Consider the following 17,572-nt stretch of genomic DNA (forward strand, 5'->3'; position numbering starts at 1 on the left):
TCCAAACACTTGTTCCAGTGTTGTACGGCCAGTAGCCCATGGGTATGAGAGCCTGGTTCCATCTGTCTCTGTGGCAAAACTCCCAAACATCATCCATGGCTGCAGATGTTGCTGCCTGTGTGCCGGTCGTGGTACAACAGGAGACCAAACTACACAGTCCTGCTTTTGAAAGCTGATTTCTGAAAACTTATTCACATGGGAAGCCTCTCTGCCAAAACATTTAATCTACATGTTTCAATCCTAGCCCTTAAATATATGTCTAATAATAAAACCAGTGTGTTTCCATATAATGTATTCCTGTTTAAAAGGACAGTTTAATTGAAAGAGTTTTCAGTTACTGAAATTAAGCTGTGACAAAATCCCCCAAAACACTCATGTAGGGAATGCAGGTGCAAGGGAACAACAGAAATGGATTATTTGTATGTAGGGAGAATGTAGAAGATCCCACATCAGGACTCAAGAGAGAATTTAGGGTCTAGAAGAGAGGGCCTGAAAGCAGGATATGCTTTCAAATGCAGCCACTGTACGCAGGGGCTGCTACCTCAGTGACCTGGAGGACATCAGCAAACGCTGGTCTCACACCTGGGGACACAGCAGCTGGTCCAGGGAAAGATGCTCTTAGAGTGACCTGCTCTCCTTTGCTCTAGATCCGCAGCACTGATGGGTTTGGTCCACAGCACCGTGCAGCCGCAGAGCGGAGCCTGCCACATGCTGACGTGACATAAAGGCCGCACAGCAGGAGATGGATGTTGCAGTCAGAACAGGACTCTGGAAATATCCCTGTTTAAGGCTAAGTCTCCCAAACCATGCTTAATCATCATCACATCCAACCTAAAATGACTGGCAGCCACAGCTAACCTATATTTGAGCATGCTCACATAAAAGTCCAAGCATATGTGTGTAATTACATCCACTTAACTTTTAGTCAACTTCTCATCTATCACCATATTAAAGCCTAAAGTACTGCAAGATCTAGCTATTTCTCATTTTCTCTGCTAGTTAAACTTTAAATCCTGTGCTTGCATTTAAGATAGATCACCAGAACTTTCTCTTGCAGCACTTCAGAAAAATAAAATACTCACACTGAAGTCTTGAGGAAAATTCCTCTGCTGGGCTTCAAATTTAAAAGACAATGATGTGTTCAAACCCAAGGTATAACTTGTCTTACAAGAAAAAAAGGTCTTGTGGATAATATGCTATAGATTTCCATTGCCTTGGGAAAAAGAGAAGGAAGTTGAAAGGAAATAGTTGTGATGAACTAATAACCCACCCCTGGCACTGCCCCATGTCCTGAGAACCTCATGTCCGTCTGTCCAACCCTCCAGGGATGGTGACTCCAGCGCTGCCCTGGGCAGCCTGTTCCAATGCCCCACAGCCCTTTGGGGAAGAAATTGTTCCCCACATCCAACCTCAACCTCCCCTGGTGCAACTTGAGGCCGTTTCCTCTGGTCCTATCAGTTGTTACTCGGGAGCTGAGACCAACACCCTCCGTGCTACAACCTGGAAGATAAAGACAGTGCTAGAATAGTCACCAAATACATGCCATGGATGAGCTTCTATGTTCTTGCCCTAGAAAAGTCTGAGGTGGCCAGAGGCTTTGGTTACATAATTCATAATCTTGGTGGTTGAAGTGGGGCTCAGATTGCATTACATGTGAAATTCCCGACTATCAGAAGTAGACAGACCGCAATTCCTCTGCCTATTAAAGCAGAACTTAATTGATTTTTCTCTTATTAATTTTGTTTATTTGTTTAGCAGTCCAGATGATGCACAGTTTCTGAAAAATGTTTCTTGGTTTGCTCTGACCCATGGGAAAAAACATCCCACGGTGTGGGCTTAAGGCATTTTAATGTTAACACAGGTACCTTGACTCATTTTTTAAACATGAAAGTTCAAATCGTTTCTCCCAAAAAAGCATCTGAAGCATCTAGTCCAATCTTTCTTGTAGCTGCTCAGTTGAAAATGCCAGCATACGCTTATCTCCTGAAGATACCAGTTACTCCAGCACTTTGCCCCTCCTATTACTACTGTGTAAGTGTAACCACTGAAACAAGACTAACAGTTAAAGTCTGTAGCAAGTAATTTGTTCTGTTTGTTTACAGTTGGTTTGGATTTAGGAGGACTACTTTGATTTTTCATTGTGAGGTCAACCCTGTCACACAATGCATTATATTTTTTTATTGACTAATGTGTCTGTATTGTTGACTGTAAGTTTCTGGTTGTATCCATAGAGAAGGAGAAAATACTTCTAGATAGCAGAAATTACGTTTTTAAAAGCCTGTAATAGAAGCAGTAAATGATCACAAACACTGTCTTTTCTTTTGCATCTCTCATTTCTCTTACACAACTTGTTCTCCCAAGCTTAAAGGGATCACTGCTGCATCATTTACTGCAAAGACACAACCGCTACACAGAACTCAGAGAACCACATTAAGTCTCCAAACACAACTGCATTGGGTGAGGGGCCTACAGTGCAGTGTGTGTATAGTTGCTGAATGTGCGTGGTGTGCATCATGGATAGGCTACAAAACCCTACCCTCACTGATAAGAACACCTGGCAATATTATATCGTTACAGAAGGGCTTCATTATTAGCACGAAATTGTACAGGGTAGCACTTTTAATCAACATTAAGGACACAAATGCCACATAATTTGATTCTCTGAATTATGCACACTGAAACCACTTAATATAAGCTGTGCTTTGGTCACAAAAAGCCCAGCAAAGCAGAAGAATGATTTGGTGTGCATTCAGTACGATTCACCTGGGCTCAGATTGCTCAAACAGAAAGATCTTAATTCTGGAACTCCTTTGTCTGAGATTCACCATCAAAACTTCCCCTGTTTAAACAACTTGATCAGTCCTCTCACAGCAGCTGTCTTGCTAGTATCATACAGAATTCGTAGTATCTCTGCTGAAGAGGAATAATGCATTTTGTGTTCATACTCCACAATATTTCACTTGCCATAAAAATCAATAGAAATTTTCAGAAAGGGCATTTTGTGCTCTGAATGTGCTAATGTAACATTCACTGGACCAAATTCGCCCCTGAAGCAGCAACTGACTTCCTGGAGTTCATGCTGTGCCTGATTCAATATGAAAGCCCAGTCTTTTTTCCCCCCCCCCATCATCTACAACAGGGGAAATTCCACCCTTGGTGATGTGCAGAAGACAGCAAAGAAACTATGACAGTTCCACTTCAGACTTGCCATCTCTGTTTCAGTTTGTCAGACTCTTTCCAACTAAGATTGACAAGTTTGTCTCCTGTGATTCACTCCCCACCACCCTCTCCTCGTAGGCTAGCACTGCATCTCCTATTTCCTAGTGGGAGTTTCACACAACCATGTTATGTCTACAGCCCCATTTAATTTGAATGCTGAAACTTCCATCCTGGCCAAAACCTCAGCCACCCACACTTGACAGCACATCGGGGGTTTCCAGAGGTCCGATCCACGGATGGGCTTCAAGGACCTTGGATTTGACAGATATGGATGATTAAGAGAATGAGTTTCACAAACCAAACTGCCCCATATCCTCAGGAGGAACCAGCTGGCTTCCCCCAGAGCCAACAGCTGTACTGCACCTGACAAAGACACAGGTATATCAGCAGGGTGAATCTTCAGCTAATACCCCAAGATCAGCTTGGAACACCCCTTCTTTCCACTGGGATCTAGAAACTGATGGGGTGAAGGCAGCTTAGAGCTCTGGCCTTCTGCCAGAGCGCTTTGGCAAGAGAAAAGCCTTCACTACAGAAGACACACAGGCTTCCAAGAGGAACAGCAATGACACTGTGTCAGAGATAGGGAAATAAATAGCTTTCAAAAGGCTCAGAGGATGCAGTTCAGCAGTCACAAGCTAATGATCATCAGCAGGGCTGTGCTAAGCAATACAATGCAAACATAGGTGATTCTTTAACCAGCACCTAAAAAAGCCCTTGTAGGAGCTCCTTTCCACACCATTGTGCCTGTTTTGTGAAGGTCTGTCCTGTCTCTCTGTGGCTCAGCCACACAGTCCCCCACTAAGGGCTGCCCAGTCCCAGAAAGGTCTCTCACTGGGCATCTACTGGGGTCCCAGGCTGTCCCCTCATGGGTTTAGAAACAGCAGCCAGCAAGCACCCCAAGCAATCTGTCACCTCCACTGCCATCTAGTGTAGTTTAAGAGAAAATAAAAATCCACATGAGCAGAAAACATGAACCAGTGGCAACATTTGCTGCAAATCATCCCAGCTTCGCTTCCCATCTCCAAACGAATCTGAACTGGAACACAAGAGGTTCCACTTAAATTTGAGAAGAAACTTGTTCCTGGTGAGGGTGGCAGAGCCTGGCCCAGGCTGCCCAGGGAAGTTGTGGAGTCTCCTTCTGTGCAGACATTCAAACCCGCCTGGACACCTTCCTGTGGAACCTCAGCTGGGTGTTCCTGCTCCATGGGGGATTGCACTGGATGAGCTTTCCAGGTCCCTTCCAGTCCCTGACATTCTGGCCTTTTCTCAGCACTCTCCTTCACACACCCCAGGATCCACAAGCACTGCCTTAGAGGATAAGCTACTTAAATACAGACAGACCAGAACTGAAGTATGGGCCAGAGAGCACCTGTCTAAGGAACAATGCAAAAGCCTAATCTAGGTCTCCAGAGACCAGGTTCTTTGGTTCCTCAGCCAGCCACACCAGTGCTGAACCACCAGCAGCACCAGTTGTTCTACAGCCCGACACGGGGCCAGTTCAATGGAAGGGGAAGTGGGGAAAACACGCACACTGGCTATAGAACCTCACTGCTTTGGGGCAGGGAAGGAGCCCTGTCAGTGTCAGGTATTGCTTATGTGTTGATGGATTTTCATATCCCACAAGGAAAACACCACACCAGTATGACACCAACCCAGAAACGAGAGCTCACACAAAAAAAAATGGCTTAGAAAAAAAAAAGGCAAAGGTTACATAGATTGCAAACAAAGACTCACAACTCACAGCTGCCGCAGTTCATGTATAAACACAAGCATCTAGTATATGTATTTTATATTGTCGGCACATACATACTAAGGATAAAGTACATCCATACTTTCCAGGGTTCCAAAAGGTACATAATGCTTAGAAATGCATTTTTCTTACATGTGTCTTCATTTAATGTAAAAAATTCTACCATCACCTGGAAAAAGGCAAATTTAATAATAAAGTTCAGGTGTCAAAGCTAAACTGCTGGTCTAAATTTAAAACATGCAGCTTCTGAAATGACTACCATCAAGCAGACATCATTTAATTTTAACACCACTTCAGAGGCTTTTTTCTTTCAGAACTTTGTAAGTGTGCTGCAGAACAGCTTTTTCACATAGAACCCACTCTGCATCCTTCCTAAGCTGCTATAAATAAAACATTAAAAAACAAACCAAAAAATATCCGCTCCAGTGATTTTTTCTTCTTTATCACAATTTGTCTGTGGTGTTATTAAAAAAAAAAAAGAAAAACCACCAAACACCACCACCACAAAACCAACACACCGCACAACAAAATTTAAGTGGAGCTCATGTGTTCAGTCAACACTCCCACCTCACAGGAACCAATCCTATTTTCAATAATGTTAATTACTTTTCTTAACAGTCCTTCTTCTACATTCACAGCTCTCATTTTAAGACAGAAACTTCTGCTAGGGTAACCCATAACTGAGACACATTAAGACAATAAAACTATCTCAAATTGATTGGCTTATTATTTATTGAAGAATCAGATCATTGCTGGCAGTCAATGAATACATGTTCCTTAGGAAGCAATCTAATTATTTGGTAGATTTCCCGTTAAACCTGTTAATAGCCCATATCCATATAGTGGTTTGGGACTCTTATTACTCAGTGACATGCTCAGTCTTGGTGGTGAGGGTGATATCACATTGCATCTGACATCGTATCCAATACAACAGTAACATTTCACTAATTAATAAATAATAATAATAATTTATAAATTGATATATAAATTATATTTTAATTTCTACGTTAATTTATTATATTGCTATTAAAATTGTATTACTGCTATTATTGTAGACATATACATTGATAAATAATAATTTGTTATTAAGATAACTAATCACTAGCAGTGAGAAAACACCCAGCCCCACTGCATTAATAAAAGCATCGCTTCTGATTTCAGTGGAGCCTGGATTCTGTGCATCTTCTAGTTTTCAGGTAACCTTCCAGTTGAATTTCTAGAATCCAGCTGTTTTCAGAGCTCCAACCCTGCTCTTGTAGTTGGAGGCTTAATATTGAATCTGCCTCCCCAGGTTGGGGGGAATTGAACCCAGGATTTCAGGGAGCAGCCAGATTTCAGTTTGGGTCTAAGTGCTACAGCACTATGCACTGCAAACAGAGAAACAAACCTCAACAAAACAAGCAGAAGACAAACATTAAAGCAAGGATCTATGCCTAATAAATAATTTTTCCTACTGTAACAGTCAAATTGCTCTTTACCATCACTCCACATAAATCCAACGCAATCAGGAATTTCAGGATATAGAACTAAATCTCCCACCCCTAATGGCAATTGAGTGGGAAGAACAGGGTCAGACTATGTCTTTATTATCCAGTAACTCAGGGCTGCAGTTGACAATCCCCACTGGAGAAATCTGAACTATTGTGTGAACCAAAGTCATTCCTCTAAAAACAACATATAGCAAGCATGGATGGCTGGAAGATTCCACTCAGGATAACACCCTGTTTTCCCAAAAATAAGACCTACCCCAAAAATGAGCCCTAGCATGATTTTTCAGGATTTTTGAAGATGCTCAAAATATAAGCCTTACTCCAAAAATAAGCCCTAGTTACAGTTCAGTTAAAAAGTCAATTTAAATAGTGTCCAAGCTGCTATACATGTAAAAAAGTAAGCATCTTCTGGAGCAAAAAATTGGATAAGACCTGGTCTTATTTTGGGGGAAACAGGTTAGTGGAGTTTCAAAGTGAAATGCTAACAGAGTCAGCCATTTGTTGCCTTTTATTGTTTTTATTTAAATCTCTACCATTTCATCAGCACAAGACCAAGAAGCATTACATACCTAAAAACATTACATAGGAGTCAGATTTCTAGGCCAACTATTGCCTACATAAAAAGACAGCCCCCAGGAACCTACAGAAGCTATAATCACCCTATACCAGCGCTGTCATGGTCAGGAAATAATGTCATGTTTGTTTTAAGCAGCCAGGAGGTGTTTTCACTTCTGCCTCAAAAAGAAATCACATCCATCTTCCATAATCCCCCCTGTTGGGACTAACACCACAATGATCAATTCCTAGAATGTGTTGGAAAGTCATCTGGTTCCAGTTCTTCTGCCATGGGCAGGGACACCTTCTCCTACACCAGGTACCTCTTAATCTTATCACTCTCTGGCTTTACACACTGGGTAGTTTCTAACAACTGTCCTGTGAATCTCAGAAGAGAGTTGAACGGGAATAGTAAGTGGTTAATCCCTGCTTTTTAAAGTCCCCATAAAAATCAGGATACAATGCCCTAAGGACCATTTCTATACTAAGTATTTGTCATCCAAATGCACTAAATGAGAAAATACATTAACGCTTATTTTACAAGTGTAAAATTCTTTTTCTAACTTTTAGAATAAAGAACTAGTAGATCTGAGGACTGAGCTAACCTGAGGTATTTAACTGGAAGAGCAACCTTTGTGTATCAATGTTGTGCACAGAAACAACTTGGATTTCACCACGTACCAACATTTTTCAGTAAAGTTGGTCTGCCATCCACAGAACACTACCCATACAAACCATCTGACTTCCTCTCCATGGCAAGTAACTAAAAAGATAAGTGGAATTACAAGCCATCAAAGCTTTCTTGTCATGTAATCCCATGTCCAGAGACACTCAACACATTTTTGTTTCATTTCCTTTCATAACATCCCAGAGGCAGCAGGTGGAATTTGGTCACCGGTCAGACCAAGGGTGAACAGTAGGGCTCTGGTGTACCCTGATCATCACCACCACCTGTCACATTACATCTTTCGCTTTTATTATTGGCACACAGCAAGTGTCTTACCCCGTTTTGTGGTCAATACGATTTCCAGCTGAAGACAGCAAAAGGCTGCAGTGTTTAATGAGGAAAAGGAGGTAGTAGGTATTGATGTACACTTCCAAGTCCGTAATTCAGTAGATTTAGCAAATGTAGTACTCTCATTTCCACACGCATTCTTCATCATGTGTTCAAGTATGATTATACAGACTGCTTAATATTTCTGAATTAAGTAAAATGAGCCTCTTGTGGCTAGAGATGTTTATTATTTTAAGTATTTTAGGTTATTAGGCTAATTTTATTTAAATTACTATCCACTGCCTTACACCCTTAATATTTTCCATTGATATGCCTTCAGGGTTTTATTTTCCCCTAAAGTCAACTTTGCTGAAGCAGTATATTTGATTTACCTATCATTTTACCATTACTAATTCTTCACGGCTGTTCATACATAGAACATCCCTAATAATCCTCAGTAATATGGAGACACTTTTTATTCCCTGTTCCATTTGAGTTGAACCCAAGTTGTCGGGAACACTCAGCTTACTGCAGAGCCTGCTGCCCAAGCGCCCACCGAGTTTTGTCATTTATAAGACAAAATATGAACTTTAAATCATGAGGCTTTACGTTTGCACAATGAAGCTTGAAGTGACATTTTCTCAAGCTCTGTGCAATACAGTTGTCTCGTTGATCCCCAAAGGGGATCAAGATCTTATTCTTCAGCAACATCTCAACCCCAGCAGGTCTCAACATCGCAGCTGTGTCCAGAAAATCGACTGCGCTGACAACACCACACATGGCAGTTCAAATGGGACCCCACATGCTCCATCAAGGTCAGGAAACTACTCCCAGGTAGCGGTGGGAGCTCAGACTGCGCCATCCCAGGAGAGCTGCAGCAAGGTCCTGTTGGGCTGTCACCACAAGAGGGGACAGAGACCAGCCCCACCGCTGCCCAGGAACACACAACACTTGGTTCCAGCCTTACTACCACTATTAACACATAGCTGGTGTAACTAAATCCTCAGCACAACGTTTGGCTGTCACCGCTGGAGATGACAAAGACCAACGCTTTGCACATCAGTCAACATGTGCATTCAATCCATGCTTTGCTGGCAGCCCCCTGCACAATGGAATTCAACTCTCAACTTTTCTGCCACATGCTTTATAGTATTTGCGACAATAAACACTTCTCACACAAGGTGACTGGGGAAATCACACAATATTAGCAAAGCAAGCTTTTTAGTGCAGAGCAGGAAAAGCTTCATGTCTAATTACAAGTTCTACAATAACTGTGATACAGTAATTGGGATGGATTTGAAGTGCCTTCAGCAAGCTCCATTAAAAAAAAGAGACAGTGAAAATAATATTCATTATATTCAGCCATTAGTAAATATTCTCAACTAATACAGTAATGGGAAAGAACAACTAGAAGAAACACTTCTGGTTTTCCTATAATTACTGGAAATCAAAACATATTTGGTAGGATGAAAATTAATTGTTTGCCTGCACTGACAAACTTTGCAGCTATGCAAGGTTTGGTTTTTATCCTCCAATTAATAAAACATCGCTTTGAGAACCAAACTCATTTTCTCATTTATTTTCTCCATTCCTATTCATTCCTTAGACTAACAAGACACTATTCCAGAATTAAAGCATTATTCTCCTAGTACTCTAACTCTTAACATTTATTGCAGTGACTACACATGCATTTGTAAAGCTGAACACTTTCAAAGTCATCTTTTATTGCTTGTAACTGTCTGAAATTCAGAATAAAAGCGTGTGATCGAGCCTTGCAGTTTACTTTCAGCACACATCCAAGCCAGCAGCACACTACCAAAGTCGCTTAGAGAAGACTTGATTAATAAAATGTTTTTTCTGTCAAGGGTATGGTAATTCAAAGCCACTACAAAAATCGATATGAATATAAATTGATTTAACAAGACACAAACCAACGTACATGCAAAATTGTGAGCATGTGTAAAACATCGGTGCTCCTCCAGCTCATGCCAGCCGAGACTGCAGCTCCACAGCAGCCTTGTCCCCGATCCCGTGCTGCTTGTGCATCAACAAAAAACCATGAGAAAAGCATCTGCTGCCAATAAACTACAGAGTATGTTCACTAATCTATGCTTCAGCCCTTACTGCTATTACCATTCAATAAAAGAACAAAGCACATGGCAAAATTAATTCCCACAAGCTCTTCTGATTTGGAATTGTTTAAGCTGTCTAGTCTATGTATTAGACTGTAAGCTAAACTAACTACAACATCTTGTGATAATATTACGTACAAAAACACACTGTCATACGCCTGAGGATTTCTTTATCTCTAATATGATTTGTATATTTTGTCCTTGTCCTTGCAAGTGTAAATTACCTTCCTTGCAGCTCTTATCACTGGAAGGTCATCACACTATCAGCCACCATTCAGAGAACGCCAGTTGGCCAATAAAGCACTCAGTGAAGCTTTCCATCCGTCCACCTAAGGACTGCAGAGGAGGGCTGGAAAAGGAATTGTGTCATTTGAAAACATCATTCAATGTCAAACTGGCTCATACACCACCGTATCTCAAACGTGTAGCTCACATGTGTACTGTACCGTCACTATAGCCTTAGATACAATCATAATTTTCATCAGGTAGCTAAGAACTCATTCACTCCATCATGCAAATTTTAATCAAGCTTGTCACCAGAACATCAAACCTGGCTGAAGACAATTTGAAACAGATCCATCAGGTGGGATTTTCAAAGGCTCCAAAGCGTCAGATGCACACCTCCAAACAGGGCTCAGCTTCACCTGGGCAACTCTGGCCTCCCTCCCTGGCTCCAAATGCCCCCCTGCACTCAGAGCCCCCGGCGATGGGCTCTGTGCTTCAGCTGTCACAGCAGCTCCTTCCAAATGAAGTGCTGGAGCCTTCGCTGGGAAACTAGAGCTTGGGCTCCATTGCTTCCTTTACAACAGAGATAAGCTAAGCCTTAGGAATAAACCTGGAAGTGTTTCATGTGCTAGGAAAACATGTACCCAAGTAATTATAATGTCATTACTAAGGATTAAACATATTAATAAAATTCCTTGCAGAGGGTTCAGTTGATTGCTGGTATCTTTCATATTAATTAATACTTGGCACTGTATAAATACTCAGACTGTATTTTACTCTATTATATTCCTATAAGACAGCTTCCAGAGCACTTTTAGGTAGCTGCTAACAAGAAATAATGGTTGTGTGAGCAAAGTATTGGACTAAATTGAAATACAAGGCTTGGTTCCAGAATTTAAAAGCTGCCCATCATTCCCATGAGGATGACTTTCACTCCAGCATTTTGATTCAGACCCATACCTGGGGCAGATGAGCAAGCTCCTCCAGACACAGGAGCTCTGCCATATGCGTCCATCTTTATCTATTTGCAGGACGATATCCTGTACTTGGGATTAGCCCCAGAAACCTATCAGTTCTGTGTATGCATACAGAAATGTCCTTGGTGCACCCCTTCCACTCAGCAGAAAGAGTCAGGCTTAATTCTTTCTTCAAGATGTAAGTTGTCTGCAGATAGGACACATTTGAAAATACTGAAATGAGCTTGTCTGGTATCTTCATCTCTCAATGACCACTGTAGTAGCAGTCATTTTGGCACACATTCCTTCCAGAAGGGACAAATGGGGCCTATTTAGCTTCAGTCTGGCTGCATGCAAAAATTCCTTTAGACTGTCAATAATGCTACTCTCCAAAATGCTGGCCAAGCACTATCAGAGACAGGCTAAAAGGCCTTCGACCCAGGCTAAAACACTGGCTTCTTCACACCTGTGAAGTGCAGATATTCATTTAAATAGCAATTAGGGACCCCACAGTAGCGCTTGGGTAGCTGCAGAATTATCTGACCTGTCAGATGGGAGCAGTTGTCCCTGCTGCCCCTGTATCTTCACTGCTCCAGATCACTTGGGAATATCACCTGCTTCTGTACCCAGGAATCACCCAGTTCCCATTTACAATTTCATCTGATCTTCTCCCAGTTACAATGTAAACCATCTACTCCCTTAACCAAACTGAAACATACTGCCAGCACACTGCCAAATTCACATCTTAAACAAAAGAGGGTAACTTAACTCCTTTCCTTTAAAGGGACAGGTATTTCCTGTAGCAGTAAAATTTCTGAAAGAAACACAATGCTCAAGCTGATTATTTCATTTTTTTCCACTGAAAATTAAACTGTAACATTTAGCTCATCCTTAGCAGCCAGTCAAGATGCTCTGGCTTTATTTCTGCAAATGCTACAACAATCCTTCACGCTGCAAGAGAATAATCATTCCTTAGTAAAGCAGAAAAAAAATAAAAATCCCACAACCCTTCCATATCGTCTCTAGGTCACCAGGATTTGTGGTGGTCCTGCCGGGCTCAGAGGCTGACAGCGCTAGGCAGGTTATCATCACGCTGTCAGAGACTCTTCAAGCTGCCAGCTGCTGCTACTTCAGCCTATTTTTCAACAAGCACGGCTCACGCTGCTGCCTGCCAAAGCCTTCCCCTGCTCAACAGCCACCGCCGGCTGGCAGGGCTGCAGCAAGGAGGGCGGCTGCACTACATGTCTGCTTTTTTCCCCACCTCCCTCAAAGACAAAGTGCCACTTACTGACAGTTTCCTGTCAGCCAGGAATGACTGGCAGGCTGCTTGTGTTCCTCTTGAGAACAGATTTTGTAAATACATGCTTAAAACTTGTAAGAACCCACAAGTCAGAAAGCTTAACAGTACTTCTTCAAGAACAAGGACGATTTAAGGTTAACTGCTTCCTTAATGTGCAATAGTAAAATAGATTTACATAAAGTACTTTAAGTAACACTCTTTCTCCTCAAGCGGTTCCAGAGCAGAGGAGACTACCTTTTTCAAGCACCTTTTGAACTAACAGCATAGGAAATCTTTCAGACAAGTTTCATAGATTCAGCTCACTAAAGGAACTTTCTCCCTACAGCAGGGAGGATGATCAAATATTTGTTCCAGGGTTTTCCTCAGTAATTAATAGGTTTGGTGAGAAAGCACGGCAAGCTTGTCTGGGACTGGACTATGCTGGTACAGCCCACCTGCAGAAGGGCCAGAATAAACCACAGCCAGACTTTAGATATAAGCCACACTCAGTTCTACGCATAACCACATTTTATGATATACTAGCCAGGATCTCCGTGTTTGACTGTGCTTTCCTACTGCCTTCTCAGACAAGAAGAAGATGCCACAATACAAAATGCTGTCTTTTCCAGTTCCCACCCAGACCGGGTTGCATGTGAGTTCTCATCTGAGACCCAAGACAAGGATACACAGAGCACGTTTGGTGTGGCACCCCTGCTAAGCCATTGCAGGGATTCTTCCCAAGTACAGGTGTTTTCTTTTAAAAATGTTGACAGAGGAGAAAAGAAGGAAAAAAACCCCACAGACTTGCAGCAAGCAGGACAGCCCATCTTAGACAAAGATCCATGAGATAAAGCCCTGATCTTGAATAAACACATCCTTGCAAGCATTTCTTACCTAAATAGCTCCAGTGAACTCAGCGAGAGCGAAGTGCTATATGAGGTAAGAATCTGCAGTCTGTCAGGTCACGCTGGATGCTACAGAATAAATATCAGGGTATGCAGGCATCCCCAAACAACTTGAATATTCCCAGCATTAAAAGCACAAGTTTAAGAACAGGATAAGGAAAATATCACACAATAGCCCTAACTGCAAAGCTTGTGGAGGTGACCAAAAACACTTCAACTGTTATGTACACTATACAAAGGGTTTGGAGGCACATCTCAAGGACAGCCACAGGCACCTTCTGGACATTTTGTGGGGAGCAGCTGTCCCCACACTGTGGAGAAGATAGAAAGCTGAGGAAAAGATGCTTTCCCGAAGGAAAAAACTCACATCCCCTAAAGCTTGTTGGTTCTTCCAGCTGCACCTGTTGGTCTAGTAAGAGATATAACAACTACCTACAAATCTTGCTTTGCTATTATGTGGGCTGGATCTAGGGCAGAAAGAAAAAAAAGCCTCCCCCGCTTTCAGACAGAATGTGCCCTCAGTACTGAGCCACAGGGATCACTAGTGCCTCAGCTCAGCCATCCTGCCTCACACGACCTGCCCGCTCCAGTCCTGAGGTAACGCAGCCGCCATCTTGCGCACCCACAGCCATGCTGAGGGATGAATACAGAATCCCCATTTGCAGGGGTGTTGGCTGCCCAGGTGCCCTTATGAGGAGCAGCTGCACCCATACAGGGCCCTGGGTGTCCACAGAAGTGAAGGTGCCAGTGCAGATAATATGGGAGAACAGACATAAAAGATATTGTCAAAATCTGTGTCCCTATCCTAAACTCTCAACAAACCTGCCTCCCCTTCTTTCAAGCCATCACCACCAGCTCCTTACTTCAATTCTAGAAGAGAAGGAAACCACTATTTTGATGAATTTTCAAAATTCAAGTATGGTTTGGAGCTCATTTCCAGGAGACATAACTCCACTTGCTTTTAATCCCCCGACTCCACTTCTGAGCTCTATATTTGTCTGGCTCCACTATTAAAAAGTATGCATTCCAGTAACTGTGCACTATTTTTGGTTACACTATTTACCTCAATCTAAAAGCGCATAAGTAGGAGAAATTTTGACAGTTTTCACAAGAATTAAAAACCACAGTCATCATCCTCTAAAGGCTCAGAGCTTTCAATCAACATTCTGAAGGGTGAAATCTTGCTGCCTCACTCCTGTAAAAGCTCTGCAGCAGAATTAGGGAGGGGAGAGTCAATGGTATCCCATGCCTGTCAGGTCAATGCTGCTCCTGAACTGATGCCATACCCAAGAGAGACGCACCACTCTTCAGTAGGAAATAAATTGCATTCTCTATTAGGATGATTTTCCAGACTGAAGAATGTGTCTAATTTCAATTCGCTACACACAGATAATTGACGTTATGCTGAAGTTGCCATCATTTAATGTTTATCGTGTTCAGATCTGATGAGCAAACTAAGGAGCAGAAATCACTTTTCTCAGGTTTGATCTATTTATGGTACCTTTTCTGAAAAATCTTTGACTCACTATCCTGTGAAGACTATTTCATGTGTGACATGCCAGGAAATCACAGGTGTATATCTCACTTTTTCAGTGTTATCTGCAGAGACATAACTGCTGCAGGTGGTACTTTAAGCAGAAATACCAAGATGCAGGTTTTTTGTTTTGCCTCCAATTCTTCCATCCTTTGGCTCTTCACCACAGCTCACTACACTTTACCTACAGCTCTTCAGCTTTCTGCTCCACTCACATTAACAACTCATCATCTAAAGCCCGTACAGCATCAATCTGTGCTCCAGCACGGTCACACTAATATTGTACAGTTCCTCCTACTGCTCCAAGAAAGATCAGATGTGTTTTGATACTCCAGTTCTCATTGTATCAGCAAGGCTTTGCTCTCCTTTCTCGAAAGCACTCAGCACCACAGACACTGCTTGGCTCACAGCCACGCCATCTCATATCGCAGCCCTCAGAGAGAACACACGCACGCAAGGATTGCGAACAGCAACAACAGAGACAACAGCTGCTCCGGATCGCAGTGGCGCACAGGAGATGATCCTTCTTTCACATCACAGTGGGTCAAGATGAAACACCAACTTTCTTTTTCCCCCTTTTAAAAGTTACATTTTAAGGCTTGTGTGCTGCCTGGAATTCATCCATAATTATATCCTACTAGAATTCCACTATACTATCAAGCAGCCCTAGTTTTCTGGTTTGAGGTGTGCATTATTGCTGTCCCTATTAAACAACTCTTCTGCTTTGATACCAAAACAACAGGCAGGAGGTAAAAGGCAGGCCTTCTAAGAGATGTCAGTATAAATTCTCAACTTACTGCATAGGAATTGTGAATATCAATTACTTACAAAGGTCTAGGGAGTGCCAGTTACACATACTGAAGAAAACACACAGTTTTGGGAATAGCAATAGGGCTGAGCACTAATTGAGACCCACTTGGTGCTGGAGGGCATATGTCATTGCCACATGGTGAGTCAGGAAGGTGTGAAAGGGAACTGTTACGATCTTCTGCCCACCATTCTGCAATAATGATAATGAACACAATCTATTCCTCATTGCTCCCAGGAACAGCAAGACTCAAAAAAAAAAATAACAAAAATATTAAAACAAAAAATACTGGGGAAGAAAAGTGATTTTTTCAAACTTAACTCCGAAATAGTCTGCCAGGTCAAACACTTAGCTTGCAAGCGCATCTTCATGTCAGTAATAATTAGATCCCCAGTCAAAAGAAGCAGCATTCAACAGAGTATCGCTCACTTACAGCAATTGCAGCACTGTGCAAACCCGCACCTGAAGAGCTCAGAGCAGGGAAGGCTCAGAACAGCACTCGCAAGGCGCAAGTTTCCCGGTCTCACACAGCCAGGAGTTCGCTAGACCCTTGTTTTCCAACTCACCTCCATACGCACACAGCAGACTCCTGGAACAGGCCACATCAGGCACGCACAACTGCTGCTCTAGTCATTCTCTGCACAGAGCTAAACCTCATTCTTTGAGGGAGAAATTCACTATGCATAGGAGAAAGCAGCCAATACCAGTGAACAACAGCACAGGAACTGGAAGCCAACTCTTCTTAGTACACTGATAGTTACACCCGCTCACACACACAGAAATACTGAGGCAGTCTGCTGTCCATACTGAAACACAGAAATAAAGAATACTCTGCTGTCCCCAGCAGCGACAGACACTGGCGGGACGACTCACCTCATGGCGCAGAAGGGCCCGTCTCCTCTACAGACTCCGCTTGCACCGCAGCCTTCCAGGGTCAAGCCTTTCTTCAGGACATCCAGAGGGAAAACCCCTCACCTCATAAAATTTAAGTCCTTTGGCTGTAAGGTTTCTTCATTTTATAGCTTCAAGTTTCTGGAGATTTAAGTAATGCGTTTTGCCACGGCAGGGGAAACTTCTCAGCTCCTGTTTCTGTGGAGATTTTCGGTCGTAGCAAGGTCCCCCCACGGCTGCAGGGCCCAGCCACCTTGTCACTCCCAAATTACATCAGTCCCTCCCCCACAGACTTCCTCCTTCCCAAGCCAACCCTAAACTTGGGCTTTACCTCTGTGAGCTGGGCCTGTCCTAGCAGCCCACAGCCCCAACTGCTCTCACTAACGAGCTGGGCGTTCCCGGGGCCGTGCCCGCCTGGGGAGCTGCAGGAGGGCGACCAGCCCAGGGAAGCTGCCGCCGGCACAAACCTGAGCCGTAGAGCTGTGTGAGCCGGGTTATTTACAAAGACAAGGCTACAATGATGGTCCCTGAGATATTTACCTATAATCATGGAAACCTTTCTGAGGCAGGGAAGTTATGTTGCTCCTCTTTGCATTTCTGCTCCTGCCCAGCCCAGGAGGTGTTCACTGGAGCAGGTGAATGGGGCTCCTGTTTACGCTGCAGTGGGGAAAGAGAGCATGCCATATCCGATCTTTCTGTTTTAAGGGGTTTACATGAGCCTAGTGATGCTGCAACAGAAATCCCACAGAGCAGAGAGGCCCTGTCCCGCTTTGCCAGGCTGACCCCAGCAGTGAGGCAGGCCTAATAACACCACAGTGTCATTGTTCTGGGAGG

The 17,572-nt window shown here is 43.0% G+C and overlaps 1 long non-coding RNA gene across 1 annotated transcript in view; it reads right to left on the reverse strand.

Annotated features, from left to right (window-relative positions):
* The window catches only part of LOC139829153 (uncharacterized), a 176,224-nt gene extending 159,172 nt beyond the window's left edge, over positions 1-17,052 (reverse strand). Inside the window, exon 1 of the long non-coding RNA XR_011741501.1 lies at positions 16,721-17,052. This is a non-coding gene — a long non-coding RNA (uncharacterized lncRNA). The remainder of the gene's footprint in view (positions 1-16,720) is intronic.
* Between the last annotated feature and the right edge of the window lie 520 nt (positions 17,053-17,572).

Source organism: Patagioenas fasciata, chromosome 15, assembly GCF_037038585.1.
Source record: "Patagioenas fasciata isolate bPatFas1 chromosome 15, bPatFas1.hap1, whole genome shotgun sequence".
NCBI classification, from domain to species: domain Eukaryota; kingdom Metazoa; phylum Chordata; class Aves; order Columbiformes; family Columbidae; genus Patagioenas; species Patagioenas fasciata.